The 21327-nt window shown below is 45.9% G+C and overlaps 1 protein-coding gene across 3 annotated transcripts in view; it reads left to right on the top strand.

Annotated features, from left to right (window-relative positions):
- Positions 1-21327, top strand: part of TMEM132B (transmembrane protein 132B) — a 243399-nt gene that overhangs the window by 10692 nt on the left and 211380 nt on the right. The window contains exon 1 of one of the 3 annotated variants that reach the window (XM_065692449.1): positions 15196-15271. The exons of the other annotated variants lie outside the window; for them this stretch is intronic. The gene's annotated coding sequence lies outside the window, so the exon portion shown is untranslated. Of the gene's footprint in view, positions 1-15195; positions 15272-21327 lie in introns of those variants that run through there. 3 annotated transcript variants of the gene reach the window in all.

Here is a 21327-nt window from a genome sequence, read left to right as displayed (position 1 = left end):
TGGAGCTGGCTCTGGGCAGGCTGCGTTTCGGGGACTGGAGGTGCACCGGTCCGAGTTCCTCCAGCCTCTTCAAAGCGGGTGGCATTTGTTTCGCCTGTCAGGCAGGTCCCCTAAATAGCTTTGTGAAGGTCCAATTAAGAGATCACTCTTCTGTCCCCGGGTCTCTGGCGGCCTGGCTGCTGGCGTGTGTGCGGCTGTGAGCAGAGGGTGTGCGTGTGTGTTTGGCAGCCAAAGGCCGCTCAAGCTGAGCTCGAGATGTCTCTTGCTGGCAGCAGGCCCCTGTTTGTTGCTGGCATCTAGGCAGGGTTTTTGGCCACCTTCCTCACTGACGGTGCGGAGCTGTCTCCGAGGTTATATGAATAGGTATCCCTGCATGAATTACCTGGATGTTTTGTTTTCCTGCCTGGTGCTGTCTCACTGGCTTGCTCCTCTGCCCCGCATCCCAAAGCAGGTATGGGAACACAGGGCTGGCTGCTGATGGTGTGGGTACGACAGTGCAGGGACAGGGTATGCAGAGCTGATGAAAACCCTACTTCAGCCCTGTAAGATGCACTTGGGCTGTCATGATCCATGTCTGAGGAAGGACCTGTGAATTGCTTTTAGGCTGTGCCTCCAGGGAGGTGTGGGTGGAGAGACATTATGCTTATTTTATTATGTGTCCCTGTATCACTCTACATAATATGGAGGCACTTTTTATGCAGAGGCTCTTCAGGAACAAAAATGAAAGACCTGTGTTATCTACTGTATAATAGATTTGCAGAATGTGATCATGCAAACTGTTGAAATGTAGGTTACTTTCCCCACATTAGTGCAAATTACAACATTTTATGCAATGACTGTTCAAACTGATGCGATTTGAGGGATAGTGTGGTGGGGAAGGCTGAAATTATACTGCCTTTGCTCCTGCATCCATTAGAGCACTATTTCAGATACTGATTTAACTGGAGCTGCTCTGGATTTATGCATTGCTGCTGCAATTGACATTAGGCTCTCTGGGAATGCAGGGGGCAGCTGTGTGACTTGCCCTGTGCAGCATTTTTCACTTCAACATCTGCCGTCACTGATGCCGCAGCTCCTCTGAAATGGGGAAGCCCACATCACTCACTGGTTTGGGGTTTTGGTTATTTTCTTCAATTTGTCAGGCTTGGTTGCAAAGCTCCATTCACTGACACCTGACTCTGTGGCTGGTCAATAGAGTCTGTTGAGGTTTGAATGCTGAAATAGTTACATTAAAAAAAAAATAAAAATCAATAAAGTGCAATTAATTTGCTGTATTTTATTACTGGGAATGATAGGCAGCTCAAGTCCTATTATCTTATGTTTAAAGCAGTTTAGTGTGGCAGGGAAGGTACAAGCCCAGGAGCAGCTGTAGGAGGTCAGAGCAGGGAGTTGCAGAGGCTGGCACACGGTTTGTGTCTCGGGAAGGATTTTTGGATCAAGGAAGCATTCCTGAGCCAGAGATGGCATCCATTTATTTAATTGCTGTGATGGGTTTGCCATCATGGATTTGATCCCTCTTTGAACCCAGGCAGATATCTGATGCACACAGCATCTCTGGGCAAGGACTCCTTTGTTTCTAAGAGTCTGTGCACAATGGAGCATGGCAGTGATTTGGGCTACATAGGGTTTTCCCATTGGTGCTGATGGGATGGAGATTTCCACCCTGGTGCCCCTATACTGGGTCAGGGTCCTCCTGCCCTTCTTAGCTCCTCAGAAATGTGCTGTGAAGCCAGGCTGCTCAGGAGACCTGTGCTGGCTGCTGTCCCAGGAGGGTCCCTTTCCTGAAAGGTAGAGGAAGCAAAGGGTGTCTTTACTCATAGTGTTGGGTTATGGCAATTTCTAGTGCTGTTCTTCCCAACCTCAGCTGTTGAGGCTGATGTGAAGCACGAGTTCTGCCGTGATGGAGTGGTGGCTTCATCTCGCAATGTGTCTCACTCATGCAGGTGGCTGCAGACCTGAACTGTCTCGGAGGTGTGAGCAGGGAGGAAAGGGGAAGTGGCAATTTTCTATGTCGCTCAGGAAGGAAGCAAAACTAAAACCTTGTGGCCTTAATAAACATGCTGGTGAATGAGAAGGCATCCCACTGAAATAAATACTGTCAGCTCAACAAATTAAATTCACTGAATTTGATTCCCTCTTCTCCCCCCACCTAAATATAACTAATGTTTGTTAATGACAAGCAGTGACTTGACTTGTTGGCATAGCATTAGCACTTACCTCTGTCAGTGGCTCAGCTGATGTGCTGGCATGTCGTGGTAGCAGAGATGCCATCCCAACTACGGCTGTCAAATCTTCTCGCATTAAGTGCCGTGGAGGCTGGGGAGTGTGAGTTACCATGTGGTGCTCTAGATGTCGTGGAAGATGCTTCGATTTCATGCTGTCGGGAGTTTCCCAGCTGGCATTTCAGAGGAAGCTGTTCCCACGTGAGCTTGGGCAGGCAGAAATTACAAGCAAAGAGGTCTCATGACTGAACTTACAGGGTGGGCATAGGTTGTTTGGTGTATGGCTTTCCCTGGCTATTTCCATTCATGTCTGTGATGTAGAGTGCTGCAATGGGACGTAATGCAAGTGCTGTGTGGAGTGTCTGGGGTGGATAAATCCAAAGTGGAAGGACTCTGCTGTTTGCACAGTACCTTGCAGAGTGGTCTTGTAAATATTAACATCTCTTCCACGCTATCCAAAATTTCTCTTGCTGCACACTTTCAGCTTTCCTTTGTTTACATAAATGTGTTTGTTTCTGACAGCATTCAGAAAGCTTCATGAATTTATGGTGTGCTCCAGATTCGAACGTTTCTTTTTTCCTTTTCTCTTTTCCCTCCCCCAGATATGTTCATTCTTCCCAAATTTTAGTGATGAAATGGCAAGAGGTGTGCATATTTCAGCAGGCTATTGAGAGGCAATGTAAACACCATCTTTCATGGAAAATCAGTTTGTTCAAGTTCAAAAGCAGCCCAGCCTCCCTACTTGGTCAATTTGCCTGTCGCAGGAGATGATTTTAAAAGTGGTGGTTATGTCCTGTCTTGTCTCGTGGAACTTCAGGCAAGGAGAGGAAAATGAAGTGTAGCATTTGGTTTTAACTGGGTTTTTTGTGACTATTTCTTTTGGTGATGGTGGTAGTCAGGGGTGAAGCAAAGGGATGTCCTAAGGGGTTGAGGGATAACCAGGAGCAGAGGGGTTTCTGTAAGGCTGCTGTCTACTGAGGAGAATAATTGGAAACTGCATGTAAACCAGCTCCACTCATCTCACGTGCCTGCACCAACTGGCCCTTAGGAGCCACTCTGCCCCATCACTTCTTCCACGGTGGAGAAGACCTGCAACAGCAGAAGGATGGGTTTATAGTGACAAAGATGCTAAGTCTTGGGGAGACAGTGCTGGGGCTCTGTGGATGCATGGCTGTGTCCTTCTGCCCCAGGGTATTGTGCTGCCCTTGAATTGAAGATTGTGGAGGCACCAGAGGTGTGGCTATGGGGAGGAGATGGTGTAAAACCACCTGTGTTAGGCAGTACCCATCAGTGATAGTGCCACAAAGCTACCCCAGATGAGAAGAAATGCTGGAAAACCACCACTGATGCAGTTCAGATTGGGGTAGATGGAGATGTGGGGACCAAAATCCTTATTCTGGCCAAGCCAAGGAGCTTGGGAGGCTCCAGAGATGGTGTTCCAGCTTACTGGGTGGTGTGGGAGGTGATGCCTCTGGCCAAGCAGTCGTCCCTATCCTGAGCCTGTTTGTCTGCACAGGGGTAACATGTGTCCTAAATATACATTAGGGGAGTTTGGGTGTGGGCTGAGGGAGTTTTGGAGGTAATCAGCCTGGAGAGGAAAAGGATTTCTGCTAGAGAAGGGGAAGTATCATCTTCATTATCCAAGAAATGAAATAATTCAGAAGATTAAGTTAGAGGTGCACATATCTTTGGGTTTTTTTTGTTTCGCCTGTACGGGAGTGTTTCAAAACCAGATGGCAATGCAGAGATTTATTACCCATAAAGTGCAGAGGGCTGGTGCACAGGACCTTATCTGCTTGTGGGCCCAGTAATAAACCTGCCAGCAGGTGATTTAAATCCAGTATTTCTGATTGGGAGAGTAGTGGAAGGAACAGGGTTTATGTTACTTATGGATTTTATGGGCAATATTAGATTTTTAAGATGCAGGAATGATCAGGGCATGGCTCTGTAGCACTGGAGACCTTCATTCCATTTATAAAGGATCTTTTCCGAGTCAGAGAAATGAACTGTTCTACATTATTTAGCAGCTGGGCTGCCGAGGCCAGCTGTTTGCCTGAGTGACAGACACAACTATTTTATATCTCAGTTTAGGAGTTGTTGTCAATTAGCTGCAGCATTTGCTTAGCAGCAAGACCTTTGCCATGATGGGGAAGGAGGGCTGTTTAATGGATGCTGCAGCTCAAAAAAAACTTGCACCAAAAAAAGACAAGAGTACATGCACCCTAAAAGGGAACCCTTGAGCAGATGGAGCAGGTTTCTATGCAACGAGCAATAATTAGAAACTCAAATAGTTGGTAGCTGCTGACTGTCTTTGGTACCCATATTTTTATGTGAAAAATGAGCAAGTCTGAGATGAGTTCTGGAAGGAGCTGGTCTGGAAGTGTGCATGGGGCAAGTCCCTGCCTGGTGTGAGTGTCTGGTGTGGTGACAGACAACAGCCATCAGCCCTGGGTGTCTCTGTGCTCTGCTCTGCAGGGCTACAGCAGTCTGCAGCGTCACTGGTGGTTTTGAAAGACACTTGGAGAGCTGGGAGTGCAGGGCCTATGAACACAAAAAGTCTGATTGTCTTTCATTGTGCGCATAAAGGACACAATGCAGACCCACACAATGAAACAGGCTTTTAAAACATTGCAACAGAAGCATCTAGAGAGGCTGGTAAAAGCTCTCTGGAGTGGAGCTCTGTCAGGGCAAGCTTGAAGGCCAGCGTGCCTCAGCCATCACCAAATCATGGGAATTAGAGCTGGAAAAGCTGGCGAATGAGCTGTTTCCTGTCTCCAATGGTTGCTCTGTACAGCCTGTTCCTAAGTGTGGCTGGTTTTCAGTGATGCAGGCAGCAGGACTTTTGCAGCTTCCTTTGGCAGAGCATTTTGCAGCCTATTAGACCTTTCCCATATTCCGCCTACCTTTTTTCTTCTCTGCTTCATTCTGTCATCTATTGGATGACCTGAATCCAAAACTTTCCATCCTTATCACCCATCCAAAACTGAACCCAGGCAAGTCTGCAAGACAGGGACAAATGGTTAAACAGTGTGTGGGAAACACTCAAAAGAAGGAGACGAGCCTGGCATGTAGATACATTTGCAGGTGGAGGTTATTTGGAGAGTAAAGGGCAAGGGTTTGAAATGCATGTGATGATGAGCCATAGATTATGCCTTGAAAATGCTCAAAAGGCCGTTACAGTCACACTAATTCATTTCCCACTAAGACATTCTCCTCCAAGGTGTTTGGAAATAATGGAGTAGCTTAGTTACTAACATTATTAAATCCTCATCTCTGACAGCTATGAGAATTAATATACAAAGGTCTCCTCCTCTTTTATTTTAATGCAGCTCAGTTACTCATTTCCTGTCTTTTGCTTAGGAGTAGGCCACTGAAAGTTATTACCATGAGTACTGGTGCAAAAAAGGATCAACTCCATGAAAGAAGAGACACAAGCAAGAGAAAAGCAGAAGATAGCATTAATTTTATTGCAGTCGAGGCATTTTTTTTTCCTTCTCAAATATTAATCATTCATCATTCTTCCATCTGTAGATCTCTAAAGGCTTTAGAGAAGAGAGCAAGCACCACTGAAGACATGGTCCATGTGCTCTCATCATCCCCATGAAGGGGTCTCAGGAGCAGTCCCATGCCTGAAGCGCTGCTGGCAGGGAGAACAGAGCTCTTAGAGGAAGCTTGGCTCTGGGGTTAGTTTTTTAAGGCAGCTGATGAGACTTTTTTGCTGCTGCTCTTTGAGGAGTGGGGCTCACCATGGATGGGAGGCTGCTGAGGTGGTGTGGCCAATCTGTTGGCCCTGCTTGACATCTCCAGACCCCATCGTGAGCACTGCTGGGGTATGTGGATGGTGTCAGGGCTCTCTCAGGCTGCTCCAGAGCTGGTATCACAAGGCCAAGTGCCATCAGTTGTGTTGGAGAAGGGCTGAATTAGCACTTGTTTCTTTTGCCGGGTTTGATTTTTACTGGCCTGTTAGAACTGTTATGGGAAGTCTGAAGAAGAAATAAAGAGATGGAGTCAATGTTCTGTATTGCTAAAATAAAAAAACACCAGCCTGTGGTGCCCACCCTATCACCTCCCTGGTGTGACAGAGCTGCTCAGTGATGGGGTCTGGGGACATCTCTTCAGGGACTGAGGAGCTGTTCTTCTGGTGTGCCTTTTTACACCCCAGATGTCCATGTTGTGCACCTTATTTCACCGCAAACCCTTCGTATTTGCAACACCATTACTGTTGTAATGAGGTTACTGTTGTCTGCTGTAAGCCCTGGGGGTGTGGGGCTTTGATGAGTATCAACTCCTGGGTGCACCTACAGCTGTGCCTTGTCAAAGTGTCCTGCTCTTCCAGAGTTAAAATATCTTCCTCTGTTTCTCTGAGCATATTGCAGCCCAACACATTAAATGCATTAGAAAGCTTTATTGCATTTAGCGAGTTAACAGAAAAGGAAAGTCAAAGAGAAGTCATTGCTTTGGTTCTTACACCAACCAGCAAACTTTCGGATGGTTTCCCAAGCTCCCCTCAGGCTCTGTGTCCCCACACCTTCTCACTTGCTGCACTACTTGTCCCCACTACCCTTCCTGTGGCCAGCAGAGCCAGTAAAGCCAAGTCCAAGTGTGTATCAGCAGTCAGGCCCTCTGTGTCCCCTGCCTGAATGCTCAGCCCGGTTAGGTGTGCGGGGTCCGGGAATTGCTGTATTGGACTCCAGTCTGTGGGACTTCATCGTCTTAGTTATTATTTCCAAACCACAGTTATCTCCCTGAATGACCATCTCCTATTGAACATGGTATCTTTCACTAGGGCACTCACATTTATTTACTGCACAGCTTATCCCATTAGTATAATCATTACTCCTTGGACTGGGTTTGAATTCAGAGCATCCCACTGTGGTACTTAAAGAATTAATTACAGAGATGAAAGAATTCCTCTAAAGACTTCTATGAATTGGTCTGGTTGAAGTGTTTTAGCTTTGCTTCAATTGGTGCAGTTCTTGTCAAAGAATTGCGAGAAAATGCATGGGTCAGTGATTTAGATTAGGCAAATTACGTTAGAAAAATTGATTTGATTTAGAAAGTGAGCTTTCAGATCACAGGGAATTGCCTGCTGCTTTCTCTGCTGTGCTCCTTCTCCACGAAGATGAGCAGAGGCGGATAATTCAGGGTTAAAGTAAGTGGCTATTGTAACAGGTTTGTCTGAGAGCTGAGGAGAGAAGGGCTGACACATATCTTTAGATAAACGATTATTGACCCATCTATTGCTATCTGTGCATCAGCTGGAGAAATGGATGGATATGGATGCTTATAAACAGCACTCACAGGCAGTACATGCAGAAATTGGGTCCTTATTTTCAGGTTTGGATTTGTTGTTTTTCCCCCAGAAACTGCTTTTCTGTGTGGCATACCTTCAGAGCTGGCATAGATCTGGGAACGTGTGCTGTGCGGCTGCTTTAGCCAGCCCAGTGCTTGCTTTGCCTGGCTCTGTGCTTAGTCATTCCTGGGGCTGGGACTTTGCTTTTTTTCATAGGTTTTTTTTACTTCCTTGGATCAAACTGAGTGTTTCCTCCTTCTGTCCCCCATCCTCCTCTTAAAGGGACTGCAGTCCCTGGGCTGTGGCAGGATGATGCCCAACAGGGGGCATGTCGGGCTGCATCCTCTCGGAGGATGGTTCCTGAAAAGCCCCTTCTGAATGAGCAGTTCCCTTCCCTGCATGCTGAGGAGTTTCTTCCAAGTGCTTCTCCTGACCAGCTGTGTTTTCCTGTGAGAATGATGGGTTGTGAATGCAACGGCTGCTGGCCGGAGACCCAAAATGTTCGTGAACCGTTCGTGAGTCATTTACCACTGCAAATGGGCTCGCTGTGTTCCTCAGGGTAGCAGAGATGAAGTTTTGCAGCAAGTGTTTGGCTTTGTCAGATTTCTTTTTTAAAAAAGAGTCAAGAAGTCAGGTTTTGTCTGGCAGTGCTTTTGTTTCCTTATCACCTTGCAGAACCCTTTAAAGTTCAGCTTGCTTGCTGGGATGCTGGGGAGATCTCATTTTTGTTCTGGCTAGTGCTGTGGCATTTCTATCCATAGCATCACCACCATCTCCCTTGGCAGGAAGATCCAGGTGTGGAGCTGGGGTGTGCTGGGCCATTCCCTCTCCCCCAGTGTGGGCATGATGGAGGTGCAGGGCAAATGTGGTGCTGACACAGTCGGGTGCACCCTTTGGCTTGAAGGGTGCGTGCGCATCCCTGTGCTGTGCAGAGCCTCTTCCATATCCCAGCCCCAGGCTGGGAAGAGAGATGGTAAGTGCAAGGAGAGAAGCGATGCTGGGGAGTGCTGGAACGGAGACTCCTGCCAGCAACTGAATTCAGTGCTGCAAAAAAGAAGTTGCAAAAGTAGCAATCCATCTGTCCACTTAGTGGGAGAAACCTAAGATCATTTCACAGTAATCAGCCCCCTGGTGTTTAAAAAAAAACCCAACAGAAATACTGCGGGTTTTTGCTTTATAGGAATAACTGGCAAATCTAAAACACGTTTATGTGCTCAGAGTCTGTGGGGTTTTTTTCCCCTCCTTTTGACAAGCAGAAGCTGTATTGAATTAAAAAATAAGAAAAAATAGATTGCCTTTGCTTTTGAGATCCCATGTATCTGCCATAATGTTTCAGAGGTATTATTTCCTTCCTGAAACTCTCTAGTTAATTACCAGCAGAGTTACGGGCAAGGGGATGTTTTTCTTTGCCACAGGTACAGTCGGACAGTGAACATTGTCGTCGTCACATATCTCATGGTAATGCATTGTCAAGGTGATGCATTATGCAAGTGCATCATTGCCATGCTATAGCTGCTTGGCTCTATCAGTGCCTCCATTAAAGCCCACAATACTCAGGGATTTTAATTTGGTTGTAAAAACTTGCTCCAGGCACTATCTGAGATGACAAAGTCTGGGAGTGGGTTGTTTTTTTTTTTTTTGTATAAGGACATAGAGGAAGCAGGCTCCAAAGGCGCTGCTTGATTCTTGCTTATGTGAATTGACAGGCAGCTAGTTGGAAGAAGATTGTAGAGATTTCTGCCTTGGCATGTTGAACTGATCATACAGATAAAAAGAAGGGTTACAATGGTGGAGTCTCAATATGGCAATCCCAAAAGTGTCCATCAGGACCCCCTGTTGCAACATGTTGTTGGGGAGAGGTGTTCTGGGTTGGCATTTCTGTTAGCCAGGTGGAAGTATGTGTCCCCAATGACACTAGAGGGATGCACCCACCCTCCCCAGCCAAAGCTCCTCCACCAGGGTCTGTGCCCCTGACTTAGCCTGGTGTTTGGGGGATGCTGGGGCTGTGGTGAATGGAGCTGGACACTGAGCACACGAGTGAGATGCAATGGGGGCTTTGTTTTGGGACCAGAGTTGTTGAATTGCAACAGATGCTTTGCTGCTACACAACAATTTGTAATTAAAACACAACTTGCCATCCTGATTAGATTAAGCAGTTAAATTCATTTGCAATATTTTTTCCCCCTGCATTGTGTAATTAGCAACATATGATGCTTACATTAGCTCAGTTAAAAGTTATAATGATTAATTTGCACATCAAAGCCTCCCCATGAATCAACTGGTACAGCACATAGGAGTGAGCTCAGTTACGGTGTGGTTGTATGAAGTGCCCACATGAACATGTCCCCTGCCTGCTACTGCAGTATGGTGGCAGTGGTGTGACATGCTCCAGTGCAGTGGTTCCTGGTGTTCCGGTCCTTCTGGACTTCAGCAGTGTCCATGTGCCTTGAATCGCTCCATAAACAATAGGGTGATGCTTGCCAGGATGTGGCGGTTCCTTCCCTGCATCTCGGTTGGGGTGATGCAACCAAAGCACCTGACCGACCATGCACCTGGAGCACTTAAAAGTGATAACATTAAGATTACTGGTGGTTCTTGTTGTTGCTTTGTGAATATAAGCATCATTCTAAAGTGTTTTGGCTAAATTCTGAATGTTTTACCCAGGTTAATCTTTAACATGAGTTTTGCCTTTGTAAGTCAAATTTGGCTCTAACTAGTAAAGAACCTTATTTAAGCAAGCTAAAATCAACAAGAAAACTACTATAAGTTAATTATAGTGACTTTTTTTCCCCTTTCTTATGTAGTCATAATATTGTCTTTCTTTCTACCTTCTGCTGAGCTGTGAAAATATTCTGCAAAATGGTATTTTTGAGTTGATGGAAAAGTACACCCCTGTCAACAATATTTTTCTATTGTTCATCAGAGACAGGTTTCATAACGAAAGAGATCCGTGTTGGAAAAGTACATCAGCTGCAAACAGTTTGTTCAAAGTCTTCTCAAATAGCAGCCATGGTTTATGAGCTCCTGCAAAAGATGAAATGCAGAACGTGGCTTCTAATCTTCCAGAGCAGTGAACGGGGCAGGTTGTAATAATGTATTGCCATTTTCACAAAAGATAGATTTTATATTAAAGGTTCCAGTGGAAAAAGGTCTAGAGGTGTTAAAATATTTATATATTGTTTAAGTTGCTGTCTGAGGGTGCTGTCTCCTTCCCTGGAGCACTGTGGGGGTCATGATCATGTAAGCAAGTGGAAAATGAGCTCTCACCTGTCTTGGTCCATGTAGGTGCCTGTGTATGTGCACGTGAGTGCGGCGGTGTTAAATTGTTGGGGTGTTAAATGTTTCACTTTCTCAACCATCAATTTCAATTGAATTTCATAAGCCATTAAAGTTCTCTGCTGCTTCCTTTGCTGTTCCAGTTATGTGAGCTCCAGCCATTTAGCTGCAGGTCCTGGGGCATGATTGCTCTGTGGAGCAGCAAAAGTAAATCGGTTCCCAGTGTAGAATCTTTTATATATCTATGTATTTTTCTCTCAGTGAGTGATGATGTTGGGCTGATGATGCGAGTCTTCAGGTTTGGCTTTTTCTGGTCCAGTTCTGGATCCTCTCTGACAGCATCTCTTTCAAAAAGCTTTTGTGCCTTGCTTGAATGGCAAAGTCTTATATATAGAGGAAGAGAATTTCTTTTGTTGTTTATATATTTATCTTTAGAATCATGTTGGAAAGATTCAACTGGAGTTTTGGGTTTTCTCCCTGTAGATTTGAAATGTTTATGAGAATGGTACTTACTTGCATCAAAGGAGAGCTTCTGGCAGTCCACTGACTTTGTGTCAGTACTGGCAGTTTGACAAATAATGAAAAAGCAATCATTTCCCCTTCTCCTCCTTTTATTCTGAGGATAAAGGCATAGTTAAGATCTCTGTGCACAATAATAATTGCTCATGGCCCTTAAAAAGAAGAAAAAAATCCGTAACACCCTTTAAATAGATTTGATTTTCCCATTGGTTTGTGTTTTGGACTAGTGAGTGTCTTTGCTGCCAGTCTGAGGCTAAACTTGACTAAGTTTATGTGGAGCCTGGTCAGGTTGAGTCTGGGAAGGAAAACTGGATAAGTAATGTTACTGCCTTGAAAGCAGCACCCACAGCAGGGGCTGAGCAGCAGAGATGCTGCAGGGCCATGCACTTGTGTTCTGCCGACAGAACTGGTTTGCGCAGTATAAAGCTAAAGAATATGCCTAAATACAGAATGAATGGGAAAAAAAAAAAAGAGTAATTTTCATTTGCCATGTGATTTAAAATGGCTCAAGCATCTTCTCAAAGAGCGGCTGCTGGGACCTGCTGGGCAGGAGTTCAGGGCTGCCTGTTCCTCCTGGGGGCTGATGCACAAGGAAAGCGTCCACCAGTGCTTTCAAGGTTTCTCCTTTTCCTTTCTTTTCTTGCTTTGATGGCAGTGATGTGAGGATGAACTGTATTTCACATCTCTCCTCCCCCAGCAGCCAAATGGTGCTGTGCAACCGGCCACCTTGGGTCTGCAGTGGCTGCCTGGGGGGACTGGGCTGCCTGCCCATCCCGAATACTGTGCCTTCCACCTTCCCAGAGCATTGACCTGCTGTCATTTCCAGCAAAGCCAGGCACAAAAGGTTAGGCTGGGCCTGTACTCCTTGTTTGGGGATAACTGCAGCAGTTTCATTCCTTTTTTTAATGCTGCTAATTGGTGCTCTCAGCCTCAGTTCCAGCTTAATGAAGGCTGCTGCTTGGGAATCATTGCAAGCAGTTATGGAAATGTGCTTAAATGCCTAAATCTGTTGTACTTTTCTCTTTATGGGTTTATTCCTTCAAAAAGGATAAATATTCCCCAAGTCCCCACCTGCCCAGGATGAATGCTTTCCTTGGAGCCTGCAGGGGGGCTCCAGGTACCTGTGCAGCAGGGAGGGCACACAGGGAATTAGCGCTGATGCTATGAGGAAGCCTAGCCCCTGCTGTACCCCCTGTGCTGAGGAAGCACCATTTTCGGTCTGTTTGTTCTGTACTCCAGATGGGGGCTTTGGATGCTGGGGATGGGGATTGATAGAGCATCCAACCTTCCTCCCACCCAGGGGAGGAGAGCATCCCTCCGTCTCTGACCTGCCCATCACAAGCATCAATTACTCGAGCCAATGGCCCCGTTAAATCAACAGGGCTGCTAATTGGATGCTAATGCAGCGTGCCTGCTATGGTCCTTGCAAATGCCACGGCTGTGCTGCTCATGTTGGTCTGTCTGGCAGTCAGCATATGTCCCAGCTCTTTTCATGGTAGGGACTCACAACGCATGTGGAACAGGCAGTCCTGAGGAGTTGTGTCTGCCCCATCCCTGGCAGTTCAAGGCCAGGCTGGATGGGGCTTGGAGCTACCTGGTCTAGTGAAAGGTGTTCCCTGCCTGTGGCAGGGGGTTGGAACTACATGGGCTTTAGTCCCTTCCAGTCCAAACCATTCTATGATGATGATGATTCCACATGTGTAAAAAGGTAGAGAAGGTTTAAGCTGTGCTTCTGTTAAAAGCAAAGAACAGGGTTACTTGATGGATTTTCCCATGATGGCTGTTGGCTGTAGCCTTATGTTCCCCAGATTTGGAGGTGTGTGAGCTATTCCTGGTGGTCCTGGGGTTGTTTGGATGAGGGCTTGTGGTTTCCTCTGAGAGGAAGCACCATCCATTTCAATGTACACTCTCGCAAGCCAGGCCAATTAATTCTGCTCCGGGCATTGAGCCAGTGATGGTAGGAAGCAATGATGAATAGCCAGGCTGTCGCTCCCTCCTCCAGGAGAGTGTTTTGGGAGGTCAGGAGCCACCATAGTGGGTGTGTTTCCGGAACGGTTTGCAGCTTTTTTCTGTTGGTGTGAGACACAGAGCTGGCAAAGGTGCTGCTTCCATGAAGCATCCCCTGAGGATAATGTGTGAACCTGATTGGTTTTAAATGCCTCTTTACAAATTGGCTCTCCACCAAATTGATTCTGCTGTTACTAAGCTGTGAGCCCCCAGGGTGGTGACTCTGCACCCTTGGGGTTGCCTGGTTTGGGATGTTTTCTTTTCGGAAAGCCTCATCTGGTGTTTTTTCACGGATTGCTGATGGGAGCCCTGTGCTCCCAGTGGTGCCCAGAGGTTGTCACCCCATGGTGGCCTTGCCTTGCTTTATCCAGAATGAGCTGCAGCTCCTCAAGCAGGTGTATGCTACTTGTTGGCAGCGTGAATCAGAAAAACTGGATTGAGCATCAGCTTATCCTCTTATGCCAGGAGGTGGTTGCTTTAGGCTGACGATGAGGGACAGCATCTGTGTTATCCCTCACCTTTTATCCACAGCCTTTCACTAGCACAAAGTGCAGTGCACTTCCCACAGTGCTGGGGCAGGGGAGATCTTTGGCACTCATGAATTTTCCCTCTTCCCTTGTTTTTAAGGTAGGGCTATATCCTTCCTTCTGAGAGCCCATTGGCTCGGAAGACTTTCAGGCAGGGATTTCCAAGGTGCTGGGTGGATGTTTCTCTGCAAATGACTCCAAGTGCATGGTGCTTCAAGACCAAGAGAGTGTCTAAGGCCTCCTGAATATGGCTGTGAAAGTAAAAGAAGTGCTTGTGTTTAAAGAACAACATGGGGTGCTGTTTATTTTTGCTCGTAATTAGAGGGAAGTGTGAGTGGTCTAATTCCCATGTTTCAAGCGCAATGTTCAGCCAAAATGATGGACAGAGAAGATGAGAAGTGACTGCTGCAAGCCAAAAGCAGCAAACCCGTGGAGCAGAACTAGAGACAGCTTTAAACTATGAACATAATCGCTGGAGGAGTCTGCCAAGGAACCAGATGCTGTAAATGAAAGAACAACTTCCATGGCTTGGCATTTGCCTGTGACCCTGGAAGAAGAGGAGGAGGAGCAGGGGAACTGTGTGGAGGGCTGGGGAGCAGCTGCTGCAGCTGCAAAATGGATACTTGCACACACACTTGGTCCATGTTGGTGTTTTTGTGGGGGGGAGAACCTGTTGGAAAGAGAAGAGGTGATCAACACTCCTGTCTTGTGGGCTGTTTGACCCTATCATGCGTGTTTTCTGCCATCTCTGTATGGTAGTCTGGCTGCTGAGAGGACCTGGGTGCTGCAGCAGCTTGAGCAGGTGGTGGTAAATGAGGAAGATGTGGCTGGTCTGAATTCTGAACCTTTTGGGACCCATTTCTGCCCAGAACCCTTCAGAACAGTCTGTTTCCCTTGCATGGCCAAGCTCAGTTGATTTTTAAACTAAGTGGCTACACGTGACTTGTCTGAGGTCAAATCGTGCTTGGCAATGCTCTACTTTTGAAAACCAAACTGGAAAGTTCCTGTTGTTGTTCCCCCCAATTTATTTTTACAATTACTGTTAAAATAATTGCAGTCCTAGCAAAGATAAACAGCTGGGTTTAACATAATCAGTACAGAAACAACATCCATCGTTTACATGGTGTAAAACCTCTGCAACACAGCTTATTACTGAGGCTGCATCTTAAGGAAAAGATAAAAAACCTTTACGGGAAGGGGAGCAGGAAATCAGCTGGGGTCCTTCTGCCTTGAGTTCATGTGACTAAGAGCATCAGAGTTTGCAGCAGCGACACAGTCTCCTTTCTGCTTGTGCTTGAACCAAACACTCCAGAAAAGTGATAAAACAGGGTATCTTCTGAAAACTGTGCAGTGGTACTGCCCGGCGTGCAAAAACACCACGTGCCTCTCACAGCTCGTGAAATAAAGGCGGGGAGCAGTAATTAGAGGTAACGGGGAAGTTCATGTAGTTTCAGGCAAGGACAAAGGAGGATGGTGCTGTTTTTCAAGCTAGGGAAAGGAAGGATAGCTTTGTTCATGTGTTAGATGTGGGGTTTTTTACTGTTTTAATAGCCTTTTGTTTTCTTCTTGTATTTGGCTTTAATCAGCTGAGAAGAGGTTCAACATGCTCCTGATAAGACAGAGGTGGGAGTGGGATGGAGGGTTTGGGGCAGAGGGTCATCCCTGACATCCTGAGGAGGTGGGGGGAAGTAGAGGTGGCTGGGGGCAAATTCAGCCCCTGCTTCTGCATGCTTGTGGCAACCTGCTGCATGTGTGGCTGTTTGTGAGGAGTTGTAGATGTTTTGCCTCAAAATAACAGTCTTTTTGCAAGGAGAGGTGGGGAGAGGCCTCTGTATTGCTGCGGCTTGGGGACACAGTCATGTGCAAGTCAAATAAGCCACATCATGTTGAGTGCTGAATGACTCTGCTTATTAATATAATAAAGCAGAGGAACACACTGTCATGACAGTCTCTGCAGCGAGGATCCAGGGGGTTATTTCAACCAAGGCAGCATTAAATCTTTCTGTCTCCTGAAAATTGCACCCTGGAGGTATGGGCTGCAGGGTAGGAGGGTAGGAACATTTAACAAGGGCTTGCAGGAGTTTTTATGCATATCGTGGTCTCCAGAACAGTGCTTTGCTGTCTGAGGTTTTTATATCTTGCTCATCACTATAGTTAAGTTCCTCAGGCATGATGAGGAGCAAAGCACTCTCGCTTTCCTTTTTTTTTCCTTCTTCCCTTAGTTTCAAGATGAAATTTTCTCTGCTCTAGCAGTGATACAAGACCTTTTCTTCAGATGTACTATATGAAAACATGCTGTCATCTTCTGCTTTGGAAGCTGGCAAGTCTGTGCGCGTATATGTATTTTCTATATATACGCATACACACCATAGAGAGAGATGTGTGTATATATAGGTATTCCCTCCTGCCTCAGATAAAATAGGCCTTTCTCATCTCTTCAACAAAAACTGAGTGTGTGTTGGGTGGTGGAAGATCAAATCCTCCCCAGGGTTCCCTGATGAGCTCACAGCCTGGTCTGCTGTGATGGATTCAAGGGCAATAGCACTTCTTTCCTGCACCCTTGATGTCAGGTCATTGGGTGCACAGGTAGAAGACCTGATGTGGTGTTAGTTAATGCTGACAGCCTGGCTGCCTCCTTCTGAGCCCACTGCAAGACCTTTGAGGCTTCAAAGAGCGCCATCATTGAGGGCTGCCTGCTGTGGATAGGGTTTTCCAGGAGGCTGAAGCACAGATCCTGCATTGTGTTTAACCAGAGGCATAAAAGCTGTGGGTTGTAGATTTTAAGGTCTTGCAGCCTAAAAGCATTTCTTTCCTGTCTTTGCAAATGTTCCTAATGCTGTATAAATATTGTCTTTGAGGTTTACTGGCAGCTAACATTATCACATGCTTTCATTTAAAGCAAAATCAGAGTGTCTATTTTATATCTCTAAGAGAATTATGAAAGCCCTCTTTGCGCCATTGCAAACAAATGGAGATTGACAGTTATTAGTTTATGATCTAACTACTCTGACAGCATTTGACGCAGAGGGATTTTCAGTCATAGACTATGAGGCATCCCTTGTACGTGCTCAAGAGGGATGCTCAATCTGTCATACCATTGCTGACCATTTACTTGGCTCCCACTGGGGATCTCGAGATCCTGGGAGGTTGAAAATGCCAATACTGAACAAACTGGACAAGTCACTGAACAGAAACCTGCTGTTTGCAGCAGATGCTTAAAAGGGGCCTGAGATGCTGGAGTTTTTTCCCCATGGTCTTGTTTGCAGGTATTTGGGAGCAATACAGAAATGAAGGATTATGGTATGCGTATTGCCGGTCACTTTTAGCAATAATCAGAAGAATTTAGCTCCTAAGTGTCTAATAAATCTGAATTAAATCTTTAATTGAAGGACTTCATGTGAAGAGTAACAAAAAAAACCCAACAAAAAAACCCCAAAACAGACTCTTCAGTTGCTATTGCTCTGGTGTTCTCTGGCCCTCATGTGCAAGGCAATTACTGCAGGTCATACAGCTCATTTCATCTAAGCACAAGCAGCAGCTCTGCTGGAGTAAGGGTTCAGGCAGCACAGACTGCTCTCTGCCCTGTCCACAGGCACAGTGTGGGCCACATCTCGCAACCCACAGCACTGCTCTACAGCTCTGCCTGTCATGTCTGGCATATGGCATTGCAGCCCTTAAATATGATGGTTTTCATTTGTCACGGCTGTCAGTGACTTGAATCAGTCTCTGGTGCTGTTAATTCATCCTGAGTGGAGATTCCAGCAAAGCCTTCTGGTACTGGGGAGAAGTTTACTCTCTGCTTATACTTTCCAATAGAAAAAGAGACAAGTTTGTTCTTGATCACAGATGACTCTGGATCTGCCCAAGCTCTCCCAGTTCCCAGTGCAGGCTGGTTTTCAGGTCTCTTTCTGTGGACAGTAAGCTTTGCAGTGAAGTCACTGGGAGGCATCAGGGAAAGCAAAGACATTTCCTTAATCAACCAGCACCACCTGCCTGCTTCCTGTGATGCTACGGATAACCGGGAGTTAAGCTTTTGTACATCACATAGAAAAGGCAGAGCACTTGTTATTCATTTTGCATGCAGTTATTGCTCCTGCTTCTCCTTGTCAGTACTTTGATTGCTGTGGAGATCTCTCTCCTCCCTGGGTATAAGCAGCAGCGGAAGGATGGACATGCATGGGCTGGATTGCTAAGCAACACTGCCGGAGCGCTGCATACCCCAGGCACTGTCCTCACCACACATCATTCTGCATTGTCCGCTGCCTCAGAGCTTGCTGGATTTCGATCTTACAGATAACATTGTCGATAACATTGATTAGGGGAGATTACAGTGATCATAAAGTTAGGCAGAAAATGACGTTGCCTGTTGCTGGTGGGAGACTGACGGCACAGGAATGCTGTACACAGGGAACTGATGCTCATGGCTATTGATTAGCAAACACTTTGCATTGCATTAAGTGTCAATCTAGTTAGTTCATAAATTTATGGATGTCATTCTTCATTTGGCACAAACTTGCCTGCTTTCTGTGGCATTTTGTTTGGAGAGTTGGACTAAAATGGCAATGGCATCTGCTAGGAACAAAATGGAGATATGGGAATAAAATACTAGTTTTATCATTTGCATTTATTGTACATCTCAGAGAGCAGTGTTTAGCATACCTCTGCTTTCTAATTTTATGTTTTAACATAGTTTGAAGCCCAGGGAGACTCATTCTATGTCAATATAATGATATTGGTACAATATTGGTAAAATATTGGTATTTGGAGATGGTTGTCAGATAACTTTAGTTTTCCATGCACAAGCGCGTAGTAAACACACAACGTTTATTTAATACTTTGGGGACAATTTTAAGTCTTTCAAATCTGTGCTGGGTAATTGAAAACAAATGTTAGCTTCTCTTTCATAGTGCTTCACAGTAGTCCCAGTGCACTGTGACTGCGTTTTCATTTTAGTGCTCTTTGGAGACATTTGAAGTAGCGGCTTCTTAAATCTGAGCTGACTTAGAGCGTGGGGATCGCTCTCTGTAAAATGCATTACTGCAGCGTTTGGAGGAGAGCCCACAGTGAGCAGTGTTTGCCTCACTGGATCTTGTCTGGCTTGTTCAAATTGGATGCATTCCTCACAACCAGCTAAGTTTCTGGGATGCAGTTTAGCAAACAGTGACAGGCTCTGGTGTGGCACTTCGCAGCAGGGAGGCAGTTCTCTGTGGTCTTGGGGGGTGAGTCTTATTATGCCCCCTCGGGGCTCTTCATGGGCCAGATCCAGTTCATGGGGTGCTGCTTTTGTGTTTGTGTTTTGCAAGCAGCAAGACTGGCTTGGAGGAGCTGACCTGCATTCATAGCCTGAGCTGCTATGTCAGCAGTGATCTCATTTGCCATGTCCCCAAGGAGTCCCCAGGCTCCAGGTGGATGCTCAGTGGTTTTGCTGTGGGGACAAGACTCCAGAGGCAGCTTGGCTCAGCTCCGAAGTGAAAACCCATCCCTTAATCACTGCCATGAGGCTTTTCACAGGTGGTTGAAGAGAGCAGTACTTGTTGCACCTCCCAAGGTACTGGTGATGCTGAGGAGCAGTATGTCACATGTGGGATTTATCTTGTCTAACAGTTAGCCATCTAAAATGGGCATTTCAGTTCTGTGTTTAATTGCTTCAGAGGTAATTTGTCCTGCTTTGACTCATGTCTCTGCACACAGGGGAACAGGCTCCCTGGTGCTGCTGGGTGCAAGGGACAGGCATGGGGACAGCCATGACATTTGTCTCCGACTGTATGGGGTTTTCCACCCTGTGCATGCTGGCACCCAGCCCTCGAGCCAAGAAGTATCCTCCTCCCATTCTACATGGGAATGTTTCTGAGGTGGGGAAGGGACCATCAAGCTTCCTATGCCATGTACCTCTGTGGAAGAGGGGCCACCATGCTCCTCTCCAAGGCATAGTGCTTTTGCTTTTAGCAGGATAAACCAGTGCTGAAGAGATTTAAAGTGCATTTATCCTTTGAAAAGTGAGTCTAAATATAGTGCTGTGGAGTTCGATATCTGTCTCTGAGACGTTCAGATCAAATGTACCCATTTTGAGATTTTTATTTTTTTCCTCTCCTTTCTGTCAGCCCAATGGCCTCCCCTGGGAATTTAAATTCCAGTTGAGCTCCTCTGGACTCGTGAATCACTTGCAGTTACAAAGGCACCGTGGTGTGGTCGGGATGTGTAATTATGTTAGTGTTTGGCAAGGCAGAGTAAAGGCCACCTCACCTTCCTCCTATTGTATCAGCTGCTGCTGCTATAATAATAATTACAGCAGTAATGTAAGGGCTACTGTGAGGAACCGAACTCAATGCATGCAGGTAAGAGAGAGGCTGGGGAAGCTACAGTCCTTCCCAAGTGCTCTCCCGGAAAGTCTTTGTATCCTCAGCCTTTTTTGTTTGGATGAGCTGTGGCCACAATCAAGCAGCGGCTTCTTTTGTGAGACAGCTATATCCAGAAAAGCCATTCTCAAGCGCTGTATGAAAATGGAAATTCATCCCTAAACATCCACATTCATTTGTAAAACAGCTTAGAAATGAAAACTGTCAACACCTGAGACTGAGAGTCCATCTGGCCCCTGAAGGAGCTCAATTTTCCCTTTGCTGAGCTGGGCTAGGTATATAAATGTGATTGGCAAAGCAGCAGCAGAGGTGCCTGGGCTCATTTCTCTTTGCATCCATCCACTAGAGACTTCTTTTTCAGGATTTGCTAGGCTTCTGAATTGTCATCTTATCATAAAAAGGGAAATAAATCCTCCTGTTTGCCCTGCGCAGCCATTCTCCCCAGATCTATACCAGCATTGGAAAATTCTCTGCTTGTCACAGTGAAGTTTGAACACCAACTTAACCTGTGCCTTGCCGTGCATCCTTTTGGAAAGATGTGCTGAAGATTTGTTCTGTTTGTTCATTAAATAAAACTAGCAGAGAAGAAATCTCATTCACATGCATTATTTTCTGAGAGTGGCACATGCTGTTGACTCACACAATATGTCTCCTGGAGAGTCCCTTGTGTAAGAAATCTCAGAGCACTTCATCTTCACTCACTAATGAGAGGTTTTTTCTTTTAGCAGAGCTGGTAAAAACTCTGATCTTAATTCTTATGCAGAAGATGTCAAACTATGCAGATCCAATATTTGATGTGTTAATAACCAAATGGGTTATAAGAGGGGGAATGAACATACAACCTGAGGAAATATATTGTCTTCCTGGTGGTGTTTTTCCACTGGTTGCTGTTTATTACTATCCGTGTTACCTTGGTAGCAGTTTCTGATGTATCCCTAGATAATAACATGCACACAGTAATGTGAAGTATGTATGGTATATAGGAGCACATACAGAAGAAGTGAAATGAGGTATATTTCTTTATTTTCCTTTTCTTTTTGCTTCTGGTATTCTTGAGGCCATAAAGCCCTTAGAAGTAACTTGCTGACTCTCCTTATGCTGTCAGGAGGGTGGTTTTTCTGTGCCAC

The sequence above is a fragment of the Lathamus discolor genome, chromosome 12, assembly GCF_037157495.1.
Source record: "Lathamus discolor isolate bLatDis1 chromosome 12, bLatDis1.hap1, whole genome shotgun sequence".
NCBI lineage: Eukaryota > Metazoa > Chordata > Aves > Psittaciformes > Psittacidae > Lathamus > Lathamus discolor.
Note: the sequence above shows the minus strand (reverse complement) of the source record. Positions and strands in the feature narration are given on the sequence as shown.